Raw genomic sequence first — 16,299 nt, 5'->3', positions numbered from 1 at the left:
TTCACATCGGCAACAATGTCCTGTTCCTGAGTGAATACTGACGAAAAGTATTCATTCAGTATCTCCCCAATTTCTTCAGCCTCCACACGCAACTTCCCACTACTATCCTTGACTGGACCTATTCCTACCCTAGTCATTCTTTTATTCCTGACATACCTATAGAAAGCCTTTGGGTTTTCCCTAATCCTACCAACCAACGACTTTTCATGTCCCCTCCTTGCTGCTCTTAGCTCTCTCTTTAGATCCTTCCTGGCTACCTCACAACTCTCAATTGCCCCAATTGAACCTTCACGCCTCATCTTTACATTGGCCGCCCTCTTCCCTTTAACAAGGGATTCCAATTCCTTATTAAACCATGACTCCCTCACGTGACCCTTTCCTCCCTGCCTGACAGGTACATACATATCAAGGACACTCAACAGTTACTCCTTGAACAAGATTGCGCCCTTCCCTTGAAGCCTACTTTTCCAAGCCACGCAGACTAAGTCATGCCTCACCGCATCATAATTTCCCTGCCCCCAGCTATAACTCTTGCCCTGAAGTGCACACTTATCCCTCTTCGTCACTGGAGTAAAAGTCACGGAGTTGTGGTCACTGTCCCCAAAGTGCTCACCTACCTTCAATTCTAACACCTGGCCTGGTTCATTACCCAGAACCAAATCCAGTATGGCCTCACCTCTTGTTGGCCTGTCTACATATTGTGTCAGGAAACCCTCCTGCATACATTGGACAAACACCGACCCATCTAACGTACTCGAGCTATAGCTTTCCCAGTCAATATCTGGAAGGTTAAAGTCCCCCATAACTTTCACTCTTCTCCTGAATCATCCTTGCAATCCTTTCTTCTACGTCTCTAGGACTATTAGGAGGCCTGTAGAAAACTCCTAACAGGGTGACCTCACCTTTCCTATTTCTAACCTCAGCCCAAACTACTTCATATGGCGAGTCTTCATCCATCGTCCTTTCCACTGCTGTAATACTATCCTTGACAAGCAATGCCACACCTCCCCCTCTTTTACCCCCACCCCTGACCCTACTAAAACATTTAAACCCTGGAACCTGCAACAGCCAATCCTGTCCCTGTTCTACCCATGTCTCCGTAATAGCCACAACATCGAAATCCTAGGTACCAATCCACGCTGCAAGTTCACCTACCTTATTTCGTATACTTCTCGCATTGAAGTATATACACTTCAAGCCACCTTCCTGTTTACAGGCAACCTCCTTCGAGATTGATGCCATGTTCCTAACCTCCCTACACTCCAGGTCCTGCACCCTAAAGCTACAGTCTAGGTTCCCATGCCCCTGCAGAGTTAGTTTAAACCCCCCGAAAGAGCACTAGCAAACCTCCCCCCAAGGATACTAGTGTCCCTCAGGTTCAGGTGTGGACCATCCTGTTTATAGAGGTCCCACCTTCCCCAGAAAGAACCCCAGTTATCCAGAAACTGGAATCCCTCCCTCCTGCACCATCCCTGTAGCCACGCATTTAACTGCTCTCTCTCCCTATTCCTCGACTGTTTATCACGTGGCACTGTAGAGGGGACATGAAAAGTCGTTGGTTGGTAGGATTAGGGAAAACCCGAAGGCTTTCTCTAGGTATATCAGGAATAAAAGAATGACTAGGGTAGGAATAGGTCCAGTCAAGGATAGTAGTGGGAAGTTGCGTGTGGAGACTGAAGAAATTGGGGAGACACTGAATGAATACTTTTCGTCAGTATTCACTCAGGAACAGGACATTGTTGCCGATGTGAATATTGAGTCACAATTGTTCTGGGAATGAAGGGTTTAAGACACAAGGTTAGGTTAGAAAATCTGGATTTGTTCTCACTGGAGCAATCAGGATTGCAGAGAGATTAGATACAAGTCTACAAGGTTGTGATAAAATAGATGATGTAGACAAGAAAAATTCTTTCCACTAACTGATGGCATCAAGACTAGCGACAAAAACTTGTAGTTTTGGGCAATGGGAATGCTCAAATGGAATGGAAATGTCAGGGGACAGAGTCTCAGTATAAGGAGGAAGCCATTTAGGATTCTGATGAGGAGGGATTTCTTCGCATGGAGGGTACAAATTTTGTGATTCTCTAACCGAGCGCGCTGTGGAAGCTCAGAGTACATTCAAGACAGATAGAGATAGAATTCTTCATACGAATGACATCAAGATATGTACACAACATAGGAAAATAACATTGCGATAGATGATTGGCAATGGCCGAAGTGAAAGTTACAAGTTCAAGCAATTGAGTGGACTATTACTGTTTTTTTTGCACCATAAATAACTCAGGAATAAGTACAAATCCTTTCAGTCCTTGAAATGGTTCAACTGTCTGTTAGATTAAAATTATAGCTAATCTACAGCTTAACACTGTTACCTATAATTCATCCATCATCTATTATACCCTTTTGTAGCAAATATTATCATAGAGTCATAGAGTTATACAGCACGGAAACAGATTCTTTGGTCCAACTCAGCTGCGCCAACCAGATATCCTGTATAAATCTAGTCCCATTTGCCAGCATTTGGCCCATATCCCTCTAAACCCTCCGTATACTATACCTATCCAGATGTCTTTTAATGTTGTAAACGTATCAATCTCTGCCACTTTCTCTGGCAGCTCATTCATGCACCATCCTGTGTGTGAAGTTGTTGCACCTTTGGTCCCTTTTATAACTTTTCCTCCTTAACCTCAACCTATGTCCTCTATTTTGGACTCCTCCACTCCACGGAAAAGACCTTGCCTATTTACCCTATTCATGCCCCTCATGATTTTATAAACCTGTATAAGGTCAACCCTAAGACTTCTATGCTCAGGGAAAATAGATTCTGGATCAGTGGTGCTGGAAGACCACAGCAGTTCAGACAGCATCCAACGAGCAGCGAAATCGACGTTTCGGGCAAAAGCCCTTCAATCGATTTCGCTGCTCGTTGGATGCTGCCTGAACTGCTGTGCTCTTCCAGCACCACTGATCCAGAATCTGGTTTCCAGCATCTGCAGTCATTGTTTTTATCCAGGGAAAATAGTCCAGCTTATTCAGCCTCTCTCTATAGTTCAAATTCTCCAACCCTGGCAACATCCTTGTAACTCTTTTCTGAACTATTTCAAGTTTCCCAACATCCTTCCTATAGGAGGGAGACCAAAATTGCATGCAATATGCCAAAATAGCCAAAACAATGTCCTGTACAGCTGCAACATGACCTCCCAACTCCTATACTCAATGCATTGGCCAACCAAGGGAAGCATACCAAACACATACTTCACTATCCTATCCACCTGTGACTCCACTTTCAAGAAACAATGAACCTGCACTCCAAGATCTCTTAGTTCAACAACACTTCCAGGACCTTACCATTAAGTGTATAAGTCCTGCCCTGATTTGTTTTCCAAAATGTGGCACGTCACACTGATCTAAATTAAACTCCATCTGCCACTTCTCGGCCTATTAGCCCACCTGTTTCACTCTGACGTAACTTTCTTCGCTGTCCACCACAGCTCCAATTTTAGTGTCATCTATACATCCTATGTTCATATCCAAATCATTTAGATACCTAATAAAAAGCAGTGGACTCAACACTGATCCTTGTGGCACACCACTGGTCACAGGCCTCCAATCTTCGAGCCATCTCTGTACCCAAATAGCTAGTTCTTCCAGGATTTCATGTGATCTAACCTTTCTAATCAGTTTACTCCCACAGTCCAAAGATGTGTAGATTAGGTGGATTGGCCATGCTAAATTGTGCATTGTGTTCAGGCCAGGTGAATTAGCCATGGGCTAATGTGTGTGTGTGTGCATGCATGTGTGTGTGTGTGAGAGAGAGAGAGCGAGAGCGAGAGAGCGAGAGCGAGAGAGCGAGAGAGAGAGAGCGAGAGCGAGAGCGCGAGAGAGAGAGAGCGAGAGAGAGAGAGCGAGAGCGAGAGAGCGAGAGCGAGAGAGCGAGAGCGAGAGAGCGAGAGAGCGAGAGCGAGAGAGCGAGAGAGAGAGAGCGAGAGAGAGAGAGCGAGAGCGAGAGCGCGAGAGAGAGAGAGCGAGAGCGAGAGAGCGAGAGAGAGAGAGCGAGAGAGAGAGAGAGAGAGAGAGCGAGCGCGAGAGACAGAGAGAAATTTGTGTATCTTGTCACCTTCATCCGTTGCTCACCTCCTACTCTCTCACCATGTGAAATTGCCAAGGAGAAGTTAATGTCTAAGTTAATGCTTTGAGTGGAATATGATTGAACTTCTGAGGAGCCATCACTGACTCAAAACATAAACTGTTCCTCTCTTCACAGATGCTGCCAGATCAGCTGAGTGATTGCAGCACTTAATTTTTATTTCAGGTTTTCAGCATCAAAGAATACTTTGCTTTAGTTTTACAATTCTGCTGTCATTGTTTGCCTCAACTGGGGAGTTAGCAAACAATTTAATGTTTTGTCCACTCTGCTATATCTTCTGATCACTTAGAAGCAAGATGGCACTAGATATGGCCAACTCCTTGCAAGCTCCTTCATGCAGATCTAAGTTTCCTATTTCCTACAATCATTCTACACTCTAAACTTAATAGCATGCTTTTAACCTATTGTTTACTATCTACACTACTTAACTCTGTGATCTGCCCGTATTGCTTGCAAGACAAAGCTTTTCACTGCGCCTCAGTACATGTGACAATAAATTCAATTCAATTCATTGCCTTTTAAAAAGTTCAGTGCAGGTAAACCATACCAACTGTTTCCACCTCACCAGTGTATCTGATTACATTTAAGGCCCTAAAAATCATTCTGTCAACCAAACTTTTAGACACTGGATCAAAAAAATCAGTACAATATTGCAACTTTTCTAAAATACTGAAAAACAACCGGAGGGAAAAATGAATGAAACTTGCCAAATCATTTACTGAAGTGTTACAAATTCAACACAGGTTTCAGCTGATCTGGAATCTGATATCCTTCATTATGGGGTTAAGCAGTACAGTGACCTGGAAAATGCTCTCTGACCCATATTCCCACCACAGCTGCACTACACCAGAAAATGCAACTATTTTGTTCTAGCCGCTTCTGTGGCAGAGGCTTTCAAAATGGATTTGATGAGATCATATTTTTATACAGCTGGGTCAAAGTATACCAATAAGAGTTCTCCAACATCATCAGTTAGCAATTAATTCTGTTATAACATAGCCTGAGCTATCGGGGCTATGTCACAATGAGCTATTTAGATGCACATGATGGCATCCCAGAGTCAGGTACAGAGTTAAACATGTGTTCTGAAAAATCTAACAAGTTACTGATACTAACAAATCATGGTGTTCTGATTTAGGATTTATCAGCCTTTTCCTGAACTGTAGGCTTTTAAAACTGAATGCTAATCAGTGAATCAGGAATATAAATTGGACTAAGTTGTCTTAGCCTCGAGAGTCATTATTACTCATCCACAATCTGGATCCACTGCTCTAGGAAAAATGTTCTTAGTACTGGTAATATCCCTCCTGACAGTGTGTTAATATTAGAGGTTTCTTACTATCTCACACAAAGGTAGGGAAGTAAATCCATTAAAATGCCATTTGCCAATACATAATTCCTGATTAAGTTCGGAATCTGTTGTTGCTGTGTGCACACCCTGTGGAGAACATACCTGTTGTAGAACATGTAATTTCTTACAGTTAAGCACAATACCAAAATAAATGCTAGCACAATATACTTTATGTACAATGGTGTTGCTACCTAAAGACCAGGAAGAGAAAAACTTATAACATTACCTACCCCAGGAATGTGTTGAATCACAGAATCTATGCAAGAGTTCTAAATCAATAATTCTGGCAAACCCTAGTGACGAACAGGAACAGACTCAACATTTTGTTGGATGGGTGTGACAGAAAGCAGTTGTACTCAGCATGAGTAGGGGCTAGGGAAACAAGTTTACTGGTAAACTGCCAATCAGTTTAGTTCCAAGGGAAACCGGAAACAACTCAGGCAGACCAAGGAACAAATTAAAAAGTTCCAAGAAACAAGAGTCACTACCAGCTGCAATGGAAGATTAAGAATGGTAAAGTACTAGAACTGAAATAGGCCAGCAGTAAACAGCTGCTTCCATCATAGTAACCTCATTTTAAAGTAATTAAAAATACGAGTCAAGTAGTCATTAACCCTTTCCACAAAGTTAGGTGGGAAATTCCCGACAGTGACAGAATCATAACTACAAATCTTGAATAGTTTATAAACCGACTGATAGCCTAAAGGGATTTACTATCTTTCAATATATTATAAAGCATGTCAGTTATTAGACTATGATGCACACAAATTCCTTCCCTTGCTTCCATATTAGCCTTTTGCAATTCATGCAGAAGGACATCCAGCTGGCTCTGCAACCTCTCACGGGCGGCACAGCAGTTAGCACTGCTGCCTCACAGCGCCAGAGACCTGGGTTCAATTCCCACCTCAGGTGACTGACTGTGTGGAGTTTGCACATTCTCCCCGTGTCTGCGCGGGTTTCCTCCGGGTGCTCCGGTTTCCTCCCACAGTCCAAAGATGTGCAGGTCAGGTGAATTGGCCATGCTAAATTGCCCATAGTGTTAGGTAAAGGGGTAAATGTAGGGGAATTGGGTGGGTTGCGCTTCGGCGGGTCGGTGTGGACTTGTTGGGTCGAAGGGCCTGTTTCCACACTGTAGGTAATCTAATCTCTCACTAATTGGAGAATATGCCTTTTTTATTCTTCTGCCAAACTGAACGATTACAAATTTCCCCATGCAACATTACATTTGCTAGATTTGTGCTCACTCATTTAACGACAGTTTTTTTTGTGGCCTCACGTCCTCACTTCAACTTACTTTTCAACCTATATTTGCTTCATGAGCAAATTTTGCAACTATATCTTTCAACCCTTCATCCAAGTCAGTTACATAAATTGTAAACAGTTGAGGTCCCAGTGCTGATTCCAGTGGCACACCACACATTACATCGTAATGCCTTCTCTCTGCTTCAGTCAGTCAAGCTTCTATCCATGCCAGTGACAGAAAGTAAGGACTGCAAATGCTGGAGATCAAGAGTTGAAAAGTGTGGCGCTGGAAAAGCACAGGTCAGGCAGCATCCAAGGAGCACGAGAGTCAACTCTCCTGATCTGCCGACCTTTTCCAATGCCACACTTTTCAATTCTATCCATGCCAGTATACTATACCTGGCACAGAGCTTTTACTTTCTGCAATAGCTTTTGATGTAGGACCTTAACAAATGCTTTATGAAAAGTACAGTACCTCCACCCCCTTTATCCACAACATGACAGGCCAGGTGACTTAAGTAAAAGTAGGGGAACACTTTAGTTCTAGCAATCATAATTCTATTAGTTTCAAAACGGTTCTGGAAAAGGATAAGTCTTCCCTAAAAATGAAAGTCTTTATAATTGCACTATGGCAAATTTTAATGGTCTCAGACAGGAACTTGCAAATGTTGACTTAAGTAGACTGTTCACAGGTAAAGGCACAACTGATAAGTGAGAGGATTTCAAGTGTGTGTAGATGTGAATTCAGAGGCATTATGTTCCTGTTAGAGTGAAGGGTAAGGATGGTAAAATTAATGAACAAAGAATGAATAAAGATATTGAGCTTCAAATCAAGAATAAAAGTACGCCTTATTTTAGATATAGAAAATTTGGTTCAATTGAACCTCAATCAAAATGAACAGTTTGGGGGCATTCTTAAGAAAGAAAATCAGGAAGGCAGAGGAGATATAAGATAACATTGGCAGATAATGTTAAAGATAACCAAAGAGATTCTACAAATCCATTAAGAGCAAGAGGGTAACTATAGAGGGGGTAAGGCCCCTTAAAGATCAAGGTGGTTATCTTTGTTTTGAACCCCAGGAGATGGGAAATTTACCACATGAATAATTTGTTCAGTTTTTACCATAGAGAAAGAAATAGAGTCTAGAGAATGCAGAGAAACAAATTTTGATGTTTTAGAGACAGTTCACATTACAATAGAGGAAATTCAGAAGGTCTTAGAGAATGTAAAGGTGGATAAATCTCTAGGACCCGATCTTATGTCTCCAAGAACCTTCTGCGAAGTAAGGGGGGACATTGCAAGACCCCTTGCAGAAATATTTACATCATCTATAACCACAGGTGAGGTGACCGATGACTGGAGGGCGGCTAATATCGTACCTTTGTTTAAGGAGAAACCAGGTAACAACGAACCTGTGAATCTGACCTCGGCTGTGGGTAAATTGTTGGAGATGATTGTAAAAGATAGGATTTATGGACATTTAGATAGGCAAAAATTGATTTGGGACAGTCAGCATGGTTTTGTGCAAGGAGAATCACATCTCACAAACTTGATTGAGTATTTTTGAGCAAGTTACCAAAAAGATTAATGAGGGGAGAACAGTAGAGGTTGTTTACTTGGACTTCAATAAAGCTTTCAACAAGGTTCTGTTTGGTAGACTAATTAGTGAAGTTAGGTCACTTGGGATTCAGGGTGAGCTTGCCAATTGGATACATAAATGGCTTAACAGCAGGAGACAGAGAATGGTAGTGGAGAGTTGCTTTTTGGACTGGAGACCTGTCACCAGTAGTGTTCCTCAGGAATCGGTTCTGTGTCCACTTTTGTTTGTCATTTATATCAATGATTTGGATGAGAATATACAAAACATGGTTAGTAATTTTGCAGATGACACCAAAATTGGTAGCATTGGTTTTCTAAGGTTACAAAGGGATCTTCATCAAATGGGTTAAATCGGCCAAAAAATGGCAGATGGAGTTCAATCTGCGCAATGCGAGCTATTGTATTTTGGTTCAACAAACAAGGGGAGGGCATATACAATTAATTGCCTTAGTTAACACTTTGGAACTCCTTTGAATTTTGCATCACATAGAGACAGGGTGGTTAAAAAGGTGCTTGGTATGCTTGCCTTTATTGCTTAGTCCTTTGAATATCAGAGTTGGGAAGTCATGTTGAGGTTGCGTAATGATGTGGAGTTGGTGTTGGACTGAGGTGGACAAAGTTAAAAATCACACAACACCAAGTTACAGTCCAACAGGTTTATTTGGAAGCACTAGCTTTAGGAGTGTTGCTCCTTCATCAAGTAGCTGTGTAACAGGATCATAAGACACAGATTAACAGCAAAAGATTACACAGTGTCAAGCAACTGAAATGATATATTATTTTGCTATAACGGTGTCTTATGATCCCATTCCACAGCTGCCTGATTGATGAAGGAGCAGCGCTCTGAAAGCTTCCAAAATATCCTGATGAACTGTAACTTGGTGTTGTGTGATTTTTAACTGAGGTTGTACAAGACATTGGTGAGGCGACATCAGGAATATTGCATTCAGTTCTGGTCACCCAGTTATAGGAAGGATATTATTAAGCTGAAGAGAGTTCAGAAGAGATTTCAGGGATGTTAATGGGTATGGAATGTTTGAGTTATTAAGAAAAGCTGGGTAGACTGGGACATTTTTTACTGGAATGTAGGAAGTTGAGAGGCGACCTTCTGTAAGTTTATAAAATAATGAGGGTATAAACAGAGTTAATGGTTGTTGCCTTTTCCCTGGAATGGGGGATTTTCGAGACTAGGGGACATATTTTTAAGGTTAGAGGAGACAGATTTATAAAAGTCATGAGGGGCAATTTTTTTTAAACACAGAGAATGGTTCACATGAAGAATGAATTTCCTGAGGAAGTGGTGGATGTGAATACAATTATGACACTTAGAAGACCTTTGGACAAGTACATGAATGGGAAAGATTTGGAAGGATATGGGCCAGGAGCAGGCAGGTGGGACTAGTTTAATTTGGGATTATTGTTGGCATGGACTTGTTGGACTGAAGAGTCTGCCTCCATGCTACATAATGATATTATTTCCTTAAAGAACCTCTAATAGACTAGTTAAACAAGATTTCCTTTCTACAAAACCATGTAGATTCTTAATTACCTTGAAATAATCTAAATTCTCTGCTATAATTTAATACCAGCTTCCAAAATGTAACCTGTTGAATAAAAGAATTACATCTGTTCCTTTCCAATCTAACGGGACCTTCTCTGAATCCAGCTTAATCTCTTGACCATGATGTGCAGGTCCAGAAGAAATTGATCTTGGATCTTTCAAGTCTGTCTAAATGCCTGTGACCCTAGCAAAATAATTGAGGCCAATGATTCTAGAGTCACCAATTTACTATAAATTAGGTGAGTTAACTCCCCACCTTATCAGAGACTGATATGTCACAAAAAGTCATTTGATGTGCAAGTCATTACTAGCCAGCTATTTGCAACAGCTGTTAGTTCATCCATTTCTCTATCCTTTCTCCACAGCCATGCAAATTTACTCTTTAGGTACTTATCCATCTTCCTTTTCAAAGCTAGAATTGAATCACCCTCCAACCTCTCTCAGACACCGTATTCCAGTATCTAACCTCTTATTGCATAAAAGGTTTTCTCTTCATGTCACTTTTGCCGTTCCTCTTAAATCGAATCCTCTGATTTGAAACCTTCTGCCAATGGGAAAAATATCTGATCATTCTGTCTGGACCCTTCATCAAATGTTCTCAAAAGGAGAACACCCATAGTTTCTGCAATTTAAGCATATAGCTCAAATCCCTCAATCCAAGATCAATTTTCATAAATCATTTCTAGACTCTCTTGAATACCTTCTGTTAAATGTGTTGCTGAAAAATGGACACCAGTTCAGAAGAGGCTGAGTCAGTGTTTTATGAAGGATCAAAAGACTACAGATGCTAGAATCTGTACCGAAAACAAAAAAATACTGGAGCTCACAGTGGGTCAAGCAGCAGCTATGGTGAGAACGCAAGCTAACATTTCAAGTGTAGATGATTCATCAGAGCTGCCTGATATGCTCTGATATGCTGTAATCTCCAGTGTCTTATGAATCATACTCATGAGAAGTGCCTTGCATTAGTACTGTGTGTGTTTATTTATAAAGTTCTGGATTGTATATTTCTTTTTAATCACTTTCTCAGACTGCGTTATCTCAACAATTTGTGCACAAACAACCCATGTTGTTTCTGTCTCTGCGCTCTCTTTAGAATGGCACCCTTTAGTTTGTATTACTTCTTTGTTCTTTCTACAAAGTGCATCATTTCACATTTAACTGCATGAAATTTCATGTGTCACTTGTCTGCCCTGTCAATGTTCTCTTGAAGTCAAGTTTTTAGTTTTCTTAGTTTTGTATCACCTGCAAATTTTGAAATTATGCTCAATCTGGGTCATTATTATATTGCAAGAAAAACAATGATCCAAGTATCAACCTCAAAACACAGTCAGAATAGGTGACTATTTCTGGGAATTTACAGCACAGAGGGATTTCAGGGCAAAGGTGGCTTTTTGTATTTTTTTTATTGTGTGGTTACGGTTAAGGAACATTTTCTATAGGAACAAGTACCAGGGATTAAGGACCCTCCAGTAATTTAAATTAAAGGTACATAATATTGAAGTGTTAAGTCATGGTAGGAGTATAGAGGAGGAAGAGCTGAATGTCTTGGAACGCACAAAGATGTATAAATCCCCAGGACATGATCAGGTGTACCCTAGAACTCTGTAGGAAGCTAGGGAAGTGATTGCTGAGCTCCTTGCTGAGATATTTGTATCATCGATAGTCACATGTGAGGTGCCAGAAAACTGGAGGTTGGCAAACGTGGTACCATTATTTAAGAAAGGTGGTAAGGACAAGCCAGGGAACTACAGACCGGTGAGCCTGACGTTAATGGTGGGCAGGTTGTTGGAAGGAATCCTGAGGGACAGGATTTGCAAGTATTTGGAAAGGCAATGACTGATTAGGGATAGTCAACATGGCTGTGCGTGTGGGAAACCATATCTGATGAACTTTTGAAAAGGTAACAAAGAGGATTGATGAGGGTAGAGCAGTGGATGTGATCGATATGGACTTCAGTAAGGCGTTCAATGAGATTCCCCATGGGAGACTGGTTAGCAAGGTTAGATCTCATGGAATGACATTAGATTAGATTAGATTCCCTACAGTGTGGAAACAGGCCCTTCGGCACCACAAGTCCACACCAACCCTCTGAAGAGTAACCCACCCGTCTCTGACTAATGCACAGAATACAGAGAGAACTAGTCATTTGGATGCAGAATTGACTCAAAGGTAGAAGACAGAGGGAGGTGGTGGAGGGTTGTTTTTCAGACTGGAGGCCTGTGACCAGTGGAGTGCCACAAGGATCGATGCTGGGTCCACTACTTTTCATCATTTATATAAATGATTTGGAATGAACATAGGAGGTATAGTCAATGAGTTTGCAGATGACACCAAAATTGGTGTAGTGGTCAGCAAAGAAGATTAATTACAAATTACAATGGGATCTTGATCAGATGGGCCACTGGGCTAAGGAGTGGCAGATGGAGTTTAATTCAGATAAATGCGAGGTGCAGCATTTTGGGAAAGCAAGTCTTAGCAGGACTTATACACCCATGGGGAGTGTTGCTGAACAAAGAGACCGTGGAGTGCAGTTTCATAGCTCCTTTAAAGAAAAGTTGCAAGTAGATAAGATAGTGAAGGCAGCGTTTGGTTTGCTTTCCTTTATTGGTCAGAGCATTGAATAAAGGAGTTGGGAGGTAATGTTGCGGCTGCACAGGACATTGATTAGGCCACTGTTGGAATATTGCATGCAATTCTGATTTCCTTCCTATCGGAAAGATGTTGTGAAACTTACAGGGACAGGTTGAATAGGCTGGGGCTGTTTTCCCTGGAGTGTTGGATTCTCCTGCTCCTTGGATGCTGCCTGACCTGCTGCGCTTTTCCAGCAACACATTTTCAGCTCATGGATAGGATAAACAGACACAGTCTTTTCCTTGGGGTGGGTGGTCCAGAACTAGAGGACATAGGCTGAGGGTGAGAGGGAAAAGATAGAAAGGATCCTAAGGAGCAACTTTTTCACGCAGAGGGTAGTGCTTATATGGAATGAGCTGCCACAGGAAGCGGTGGAATCAGGTACAATTGCAACATTTAAAAGACATCCGGATGGGTATATGACCAGGAAAGGTTTTTAAGTACTGGCAAATGGGACTAGATTAGGTTGGGCTATTTGGTCGGCATGGATGAGTTGGACCGAAGGGTCTGTTTCTATGTTGTACATCTCTATGACCTCAGAGCTTTGGTGTGATCTTCCTGCTTTATGTAGAAAGCCAGGAACATTTCAAGTGCCTAGGGCCAGCGTGTGCGCAGGAAATGCCTTCAGTTGCAGCACCTGGATACTGAAGCATCCATAAGGTGGAGAGTATCGCGGACAGCACATATAGAGAGGAGGTTGTACTGCAAGCTAAGACTCCAAAGACAGGAATTGAATGGGTGACCACCACCAGATAGAAAAAATGCACCACACAGGCAGTGCTGGAGCATCATTTGGCTATTCCCTTAGAAAATAGACTTACTGCTTTGGATACTATTGATGGGAATAGCATCTCAAGGGAAAGCAGCAACAACCAAATTAATTTCACTGTGGTTGGTTGTGCCGCACAAAGGGCGAGTAAAAAATGTGGGAAAGCAATAATTATAGAGAATTCAATTTTAAGGGGAATAGACAATCATTTCTGTGGCTACCAACGATGATGCTATGTTGCCTTCCTGGTGCTAGGTCAGGGAAGTCTCAGATGAACTACAGGACATTCTGGAGGGGGAGGGCAAACAAGTCAGTGATCATGGTACAAATGACATAGGTTTAAAAAAAGGTCCTAAGAGCAGAACATAGAAAGTTAGGAAATAATTTGAAAAGTAGTGAGGTCTTAGGATTACTACCAGCGCCACATATCAGTCACAGTAGAAATAGCAGGATATGTTAGATGAACATGCAACTGAAGAAATGGTGTGAAAAGGAGGGTTTCAGGTCCTTGGAATTGGTTAGACCAGTACAAACTGGTCACGTCATACTGGGAAGGGTTGGGATGGATGTCTTATGGGAAGCATTTGCTCAAACTGTTGGGGAGCATTAGTAGGGAAACAGTGTTGAGGAAATTAATAGGGTTGAAAGCCAATAGTTTCCAGGTCCTGTTAATCTACAACCCAGAACACTTACGGCAATAGCCCTACAAACAGGTGGATGAATTTGTGGTCATCTTCCAAGATTCTATAGATTGGAGGATAGCTAATGTAACCCCTTTACAGGGGAACCTCGATTATCTGAATATCAATTGTTCGAATATAAGATTATCCGAAGGAGATCTTGAGGTTTCAATAGAAATATCACATCAAAGACATGTTTCCAACACTGATCGCGTCTTTTGTTGACAGTGATTAAACAGGCACTATCTCCAAATGACTGACCTCCCGCCTTCTCTCTCTCACAACTGTTGAAGCGGGTTGGGGGCAGGGGGACGGGTTTGGACCAGGTTTTGGGGGGGGGGGGGGGGGGGGGGGGGGAGCAGGTTTGGACCGGGTTAGGGTGGGGGTTTGGTGTGGGTTGGGGGCGGGGTCAGGTGGGACCAGGTTGGGAGGCGTGGACGGACTGGGTTGGGGAGACAGTGTTGCGACAGGGTTGGCCGGGGGGCCTTGCATGCTGTGCTGCTGCAGTCTCCTGAACAGAGAGCAGACTTTAAAACTCCGAGCCCCAGAGGAAAGGCATTTAACCAATTTTTCAAATAATCAATTATCCGAACGAAACAGTGCTCACCCATCTCGTTCGGATAATCGAATTTCCATTGTATTTAAAAAGGAAAGTAGAGAGAAAACCAAGTATAGACTAGTTGGCCTATTTATCTGTATTGGGCAAAGTGCCAGAGTTCATTAGGAAAAAAATTAATAGCTAAGCACTTGGAAAACAGTGGCAAGATTGGACAGAGTCAGCATTGATTTATAAAAGGAAAATCATGCTTGACAAATCTACTGGAACTCTTATGAGGATGTAACAGACAAGTTGAAAAAGGCAAGCAATGTAGGTTACTTGTCTTTCAGAAGGCTTTTGTCAAAGTCCCACACACAAGATTAGAGTGTAAACTAAAGCACACGGGATCAGGCTGGTGTATTGAGATGTAAAGAAAGCCAGTTGGCAGAAAGTAAACAGAGTTGAAATAAACATGTCTTTTTCTGAATGGCAGGCAGTGACTAGCTGAGTTACTGCAGGGACCACCACATTGAACTAAACTAGTCATAATACAAGTTCAGAAATGTTGAAACAGAATTGGCCATTCGGCCCATCAAGTCTGCTCTGCCATTCGATCAAAGCTGATATGCTCCTCACCCCCATTTTCCTGCCTTCTCTCTCTATCCCTTCAATCCATTACCAATTAAAAATATGATCACTTCCTCCTTAAAATTACTCACTGTCCCAGTATCCACCACAGTTTGGGGTAGCAAATTCCACAGATTTACAACCTTTCAGGAGCAGTAGTTTCTCCTCAACTCCATTTGAAATTTGCTATCCCTTATCCTAAGACGACAACCCCTCACCATAAAATGACCCACAAGAGAAAACATCCACTCTTTTATCCACACCTTTCATCATCCTGAATACCTCAATTTGATCCTCCCTCATTTTTCTAAATTCCAGAGAATACAGATCTAAACTGTTCAAGCTCTCTTTATACGACAAACCCCTCATCTCTAGGATCAATAAAGTGAACCTCTCCTGAATTGCGTCTAATGCCACTACATCCTTCCTCAAGGGGACTGAAACTATGCACATACTTCAGGTGTGGTCTCACCAATATCTTGTATAGTTGCAACGATACTTCCTTATCTTTATATTCTATTTCTTTAGCCATAAAAGCCAACACTCCATGGGTTTTCTTTATTATCTGCTGTACCTGCATTCTAGTTTTCTGTCACTCATGAATGAATACACCTAGATCCCCCTGCAGTGGAGCACCCTGAAGTCTCTCCCCATTAAGGTAATAGGTCGCCTTTCCATTTTTCGACCCCAAAACATGACCTCACACTTATATTTGTTAAACTCCATCTGCCACATTTTGGCCCACTCTTCTAATCTAACTATTTCCATTTCTAATGTTATTTCCTCCTTGCAATTTACCATCCATCCTATTTTTACATTGTCTGCAAATACATATAATAATGATTTGGATTAGGGAATTATCCAGTTTGCTAAATATGCAGATAACACAAACTGAGGGTGGAGGTGGGGAGGTGCATAAATGCTGCAGTGAGATTTCGGTAACACTTAAAGTGCAAATACATGATAGACACAGAGTAATGTGAATAAATGTGAGGTTATTTATCTTGGGGGAAAAAAATAGGAAGGCAGATTATTATCTGAATGTGTATAAATTGGGAGACAACGATGTACAACGAGACCCAGTTGTCCTTGTACACCAGTCACTGAAGGCAAGCATGCAGGTGCAGTAGACGGAAAAGGTGGCAAATGC

The 16,299-nt window shown here is 41.9% G+C and overlaps 1 protein-coding gene across 14 annotated transcripts in view; it reads right to left on the bottom strand.

The window, feature by feature from the left end:
• The window catches only part of ncor1 (nuclear receptor corepressor 1), a 402,479-nt gene that overhangs the window by 181,531 nt on the left and 204,649 nt on the right, over nucleotides 1-16,299 (bottom strand). The gene's annotated exons all lie outside the window — the stretch shown is intronic.

The sequence above is a fragment of the Hemiscyllium ocellatum genome, chromosome 31 (genome assembly GCF_020745735.1).
Source record: "Hemiscyllium ocellatum isolate sHemOce1 chromosome 31, sHemOce1.pat.X.cur, whole genome shotgun sequence".
Classification (NCBI taxonomy): Eukaryota; Metazoa; Chordata; class Chondrichthyes; order Orectolobiformes; family Hemiscylliidae; genus Hemiscyllium; species Hemiscyllium ocellatum.
This window is presented reverse-complemented; position numbering and strand designations above follow the sequence as displayed.